At 41.2% G+C, this 6,349-nt stretch overlaps 1 long non-coding RNA gene across 1 annotated transcript; it reads left to right on the top strand.

Moving 5' to 3' along the window:
- The first annotated feature begins 2,745 nt into the window (after window positions 1-2,745).
- Window positions 2,746-3,178, top strand: LOC119443178 (uncharacterized). Its single transcript, XR_007465838.1, has 3 exons — window positions 2,746-2,829; window positions 2,914-2,969; window positions 3,104-3,178. It is a non-coding gene; the product is annotated as an uncharacterized LOC119443178 (long non-coding RNA).
- The last annotated feature ends 3,171 nt before the right edge of the window (window positions 3,179-6,349 follow it).

Below are 6,349 nucleotides of genomic sequence, written 5' to 3'. Positions count from 1 at the left end.
CAACTGACCAGATAAACACATTTCTCACATCTTGATGAAATTCCCAACCAATAAAGGCTGTTGTCTGAATATGAATTTTAATATGACCTAGCTAGTTTCTGAAGCAACACGTGTTTCACAGGATACATCCAATATCTTAGATCTAATACTAACCAACAACCCCGAAAGCCTATCATACATTCATTATCTCAACGAGCTCAGCGATCATAAAGTAATTCATGCCGGTTTTTCTTTTCGACCAACAAAGCGCGAGATGTACAATAAAACGATACAGCTCTACGACAAAGGTGATTATGAAGCAATAAATGTAGGCCTTAGCACATTTTATCCCACATTTCAGACAACTTTTCATCACCATAATGTTCATACCAATTGGACACGCTTTAAGAAAAAGCTAAATGAATTAACAGCTAAGTTTGTACCTAAAGTTAGTTTCAGAGCCAGTCGTCCCAAACCATGGTTTACGAAAACATTAAAACAGCTTGAAAATAAAAAGAAACGCCTATTCCGGAGTGCAAAGCTTAGAGGTCGTCCAAATGCATGGGAGAAATATTACGAAGCAGATAAAAACTACCTCTCTGCTCTGCATCAAGCAAAGCACTCATTTTACCACTTAGAATTGCCCAAACTACTAAAAACTAATCCCAAACAGTTTTGGAAAACACTAAAAGCCGACGAACCGCGAGAAATCGTACTCACCAGTGATGTGAATGAAGCGATTAGTGACGTGGATTGTGCCAACTTGTTCAACACCACGTTCGCTACAGTATTTTTCGATGAACTGACCGCACCCTCCCGTTTACCTTTACTTCACTTTGATTACGGCATGTCAGCGATCACTTTCTGTGAAAATGGAATTTCATCCATAATAGAAAATATTAAATTGTCATCCTCAGCTGGAATGGACGAAATTAATTCCAAAATCTTGAAAAACACCAAACACAATGTCTCACGTTATCTCACCATAATTTTTTCACAGTCACTTTCTTCAGGAGTCATTCCAGACGCCTGGAGGACAGGGAAGGTCGTTCCGGTCTTCAAGTCAGGTAGCAGAAATTCCCCACTTAATTACCGCCCTATATCTCTAACAAGCGTCCCCTGTAAAATCATGGAGCATGTGATCTACTCCCACGTAATTAATTTCCTTGACAGCAATCACTTTTTTCATCCTTCACAACATGGCTTCCGCAGGGGGTTGTCATGTGAAACACAGCTTGCCGTTTTTCTACATGACATCCACACTAACCTGGATAGTAACGTACAGACTGACGCGATCTTTCTTGATTATGCGAAAGCGTTCGATAAAGTTCCTCACCAACGATTGCTTGCGAAGCTCTCGCAGCTAAATTTACATCCTACTGTCTTAACATGGATTACAGAATTTTTTACTAATCGATCGCAATATGTTGTTATAAATAACCACCTCTCCACTCCGGTTTCAGTAACGTCAGGCGTCCCCCAGGGATCGGTTCTTGGCCCGCTCCTATTCCTAATCTATATCAACGACTTACCTTTGCATGTATCCTGTAATATACGCATGTTCGCCGATGACTGTGTTATCTACCGCGCCGTAATAAACACTCCGGATCAGCTAACCCTACAAAGTGACCTTGCTAACATTTCAGAATGGTGTACCACTTGGTTAATGACATTAAACGTTAACAAATGCAAAAGCATGTCGTTCACCCGCAGCCATAACCCTCGGAGGTTTGCGTACACAATTAATAATTTGGTTCTAGAATCAACTAACACTTATAAATACCTTGGTGTCACTGTGTCAAACGATCTGATTTGGCGTACGCATGTGCATAACATCATTTCAGCTTCTAACAAAACTTTAGGTTTTTTAAAACGTCATTTGCGGAACGCTCCAAATCACGTAAGATTACTTGCTTACACATCACTTGTGCGACCGAAACTTGATTATGCCTCCGCAGTCTGGAATCCGCATCAAGCATATCTCATCGATGCTCTTGAAGCTGTACAAAACCGCGCCGCTCGATTCATCCATTCTTCATATTCATATGACATCAGCGTCACGTCACTGAAATTACTATCTGGGCTTCCAGACCTCGCTTTACGTCGGCGCATCGCTTCCCTCTGTCTTTACCACAAATTCTTTTACAGTCCTACCCTTCACCAAGCACCTTATATCACGCCCGCATCGCGCATATCATACCGAACCAGCCACTCGAAACAGGTTTCACGACCACGTTCACGAACATCAACATTTTTAGCCTCGTTTTTTCTCCGCATGGCGGCAGACTGGAATGGCCTCCCTCCTGCCATTGTCGAAATAATCTGCCCATTCGTATTTTTACAAGAGGTCACTGACCATCTGCAACTATGTTGTACTTGAATTTTCATTATATATGTTTGTATTTACATGCGTGTATGTATATGTACATATATAAGCGTTAATATGTGTATACATGTGTGCATGTACTTGAATATGTATATGTGTACACATTTGTGCGTGCATATGTTACTTGAACAAGTGTAAAGTCAAATGTTGTACCCACCCCTTATGTAATACCCCTGAAGTCAGGGGTCTTTAAGGTAAATAAACTGAACTGAACTGAACTGAACTGAACTGAAGAAAATGAGGTTTATCACACTTGTATCAAAAAACATGCCCTTAGCTGAGGCAGTAAATGTATATCACAACTGACCACATTTCTCACATCTTGGTGAGATTCCTAACCATTAAAAACTGTCTGAATATGAAGCAAAATGAGGTTTATCACACTTGCGTAAAAATGCACACCCTTAGCTGAGGCAGTAAATGTATATCAGAACTGACCAGATGAACACATTTCTCACATCTTGGTGAGATTCCTAACCAATAAAAGCTGTCTGAATATAAAACAAAATGAGGTTTATCACACTTGTATAAAAACACCCTTAGATGAGGCACTAAATGTATATCACAACTGACCAGATAAACACATTTCTCACATCTCGATGAGGTTCCCAACCAATAAGGGCTGTTGTCTGAATATGAAGCAAACTGAGGCTTATCACACTTGTATCAAAAAACAAGCCCTTACCTGAGGCAGTAAATGTATATCACAACTGACCACATTTCTCACATCTTGGTGAGATTCCTAACCATTAAAAAATGTCTGAATATGAAGCAAAATGAGGTTTATCACACTTGCATAAAAATGCACACCCTTAGCTGAGGCAGTAAATGTATATCAGAACTGACCAGATGAACACATTTCTCACATCTTGGTGAGATTCCTAACCAATAAAAGCTGTCTGAATATAAAGCAAAATGAGGTTTATCACACTTGTATAAAAATACCATTAGCTGAGGCAGTACATGTATATCACACACATTTAAAAATCCCTACTAGTAAAGGCTTCTTAAATGCAAAGTAATATTAGGTACAATTGCACTTATTTCAAACATGCACCCACAACTAAGGTGCCAAATGTACATCGCAGAGTGTTGCAAAGCAATCCCTAGCCATTCGTGTTTCTCCGAGTACAAAATAAAATCCACTTTCCTTAAAAATGCACACGTAGCAGAGGTGGTCATTTCACATTACTATAATGAAGCTCTGAAACTTAGTGGTGCATTGTCTTGAGCAACTCGAGTATCACTTGCAGGCTGCCTAAACAACTAATGATTTATAATCAGTTATGCACATCTTAAAATATTAATCTAATTCGTGGATATTATGAGGAAAGTTGTAGAGCATTGTGCAGTCTGAAACACCGAAGACTGGATGCAATGAAAGCATGCAATATATGTAAAGTGGTGTCATGGCAGGCTTGCAGTCATTGGGATAAAACATTCTAGAGCATGTGTTTGATGAATGGAATGCTCGAACCATCACCAACGAAGTGACGAACAACATTGTGCAGTGTCATTTGTTTCTGAGGTTGAAAGTAGTGCACAGTGAGTGATCTTAAGCACATATCAGTCATGAAAGTTTTCCAAGTGGCTGCTCATCCCTACAATGAATTTCCTAGAATTATTCTTGGCAGTACAATGTCTCTCAAGAAACTGTGAAAACTGTCTATGTGAGAGTTCATGAAATTTTCGTCCCTCTCTACTACTACCAGGAGCCCACCTGCACCAACGTGAATGTAGAAGTAGCAGGTTCTGATATTTTCAAGGTTAAGGTGCAGTTGGGCTTGTACCTGGTAGTAGTAGGCATGGGTTTCTTTTAAAGCCCCATTAGCTGCAAGGCAGAACTCATTCTTTTTTTGGCCTTCAGCCAATAAGTTCTCAGGATGGCAGTCCCTGAGACTGTGAAGACATTTAATTTCTACAAGTGCAGGTTGATGGCAGTCGCATCTGAAAATTCCGTCAGGGCTGCAGCCGAAAAATGGGTACTTGGGGTTCACCATGAGGCCACATGTCTCAATGTGGGCATTTGAGTGAATGATGCTCAGATGTGCTAGAAGCCTCTCTTTGGCAACAGATTCGTTCAGAACACCCTATTGCACAGCAGGCACATTCAGTGGTTGCGCATTAAATATTTTGTTTAGCAGAGTTGTGCAGTGTACTCGTTTTGATCTGCACACATCCTTAAAGAGCGATGCCGTTATTCTACCCTTACGGTGTTGGTACCATATGGGACAACATGCCTGAGTTCGCGTGGCTGCTTCTATTCTCCTCGCCTCATTTTCTGTTATGGACAATTTTTCGAAACAAGTGCCTGCCAAGCACTCAACGCTTTCATGCTTAAAACCTTTCCGGCCGAGCAACCTTGATGTGAATGCTACCAGAGGTGTCTCAAGTGTTAATATTAGGTGTTCCTCCTCAACATGATGGGACGAACCATTGCCATTTTCAGTTTGAGCCGCATTGACCTGTGGTTTGCAGGTAGTCAGTGTAAATATCCTTGCCGTTGGTGCAACCTATGGGAAGAAAACAAAATTTGCAGTGGTTAAAGAATGTTAAACCAGCAATACGCAATGCATTTTCTTGAACTTGTTCGCATACGTCACCTCCTTAATTTTTTCCAAGAAGCCTTCGACGTCAAGGGCTTCTTTAAGCTCTATTGGCTTGCACTTTTTTGGCACTGTTGCTTCAGATCCACAGGAGTGTCGCTTGTACACTATATCTTTTGTTGGTTTAGATGGGACCTATGGACAAGAAAATATAAATAAATCTTTATCCACAAGTTGTTCTGTTTAGCTGCAAGTTTGCTGTAGCTGTTAACTCAATGACCATGTATAATTTCACATCTGCACAAAAAGCCTGGCTTGTGCACTTTTTGTGGCGCCCCTGTGATGTCAGAGCCCGGCTTGCGTATTACCTTTTTCAGACGAGGCTGCACCCACTGGCAAGTCTGTCGGAGCGAGCTGATGAGGGTTGACCTGCGTCCAGAAGTCGACGGCGAAACATACAGCAGCACTGTGGCTGCAGACCCGTCCCAGACTGAAGAAGAGCAACTCTTACGAGGGCTCCTTACAATGCACGGCTCACTGAACTGGAGAAACATTCCACTGTGCTCTCACCATTATTGCACATAACAATGTGCATAACCATTTTGCTTACCCTGCCATGCATGAACACCTTGCATCTTTTATTTCTCCATCTTCAGTGACCAAAATCCAGCACTCATATACTGGTCCATTCCGCTGTGAAGGGCTCACGTAGCCTTTGAGAACACGCAATCCTTGTCTCGGTGTTGCAGTCTTTATATCATTAACTTTGCCTGTATAGAATTTTTTCTTATTACACCAGTGTACTGTGATAGGCCAAATAATAAATGATTAATTGGTAAAACAGATGTGGCATCTAGAAATCCAGCAAATTTGCCTGTCTAGCGAGGCAAGCCGTCAGAACGAGCAGCAACACATGAGGACTATAGCGAAAACTAATGTAGGACATGAGCCGACTGCCAAGTTTTAGCACCATTCCATAATTTCAATTTACTATTGCACCACCTTGCCTGTGTTACTGTTTGTTATGTTATCAGCTGTTAGTGTGTAGGGATGGCTTCAAATCTGCAGTCGGCACATATCCTGTATTTCTTGCTCTAGTCCTTGTTTTTGTGGTGCTGTGGAGGTTCCCTCATGACTATGCACTACTATAAATGCAGTGACGATTCAACTGAATGTTAGGTATGCACTATTCTGTGCTTGCACTTTCAGTTTGACAGTAGTTTATTCATCAAGTCGTGCAATGTACAGGTGGGGGGATAACTGGAGGAGGTCCCGTAGTGAAATGTTATAGTGGATTCCTTGTCAAACTATAATGTAAAAAAACTAATAATATACAAGCACTAGCAAAACATGCGGCAGGATGTCAGTACTTTCTAGTTTCGATCATTTTTATAAATGGAGCGGAGCATGCCTATACATGTACACAAGCCGGCCTTCA

The sequence above is a fragment of the Dermacentor silvarum genome, chromosome 2 (assembly GCF_013339745.2).
Source record: "Dermacentor silvarum isolate Dsil-2018 chromosome 2, BIME_Dsil_1.4, whole genome shotgun sequence".
Classification (NCBI taxonomy): domain Eukaryota; kingdom Metazoa; phylum Arthropoda; class Arachnida; order Ixodida; family Ixodidae; genus Dermacentor; species Dermacentor silvarum.
Note: the sequence above shows the minus strand (reverse complement) of the source record. Positions and strands in the feature narration are given on the sequence as shown.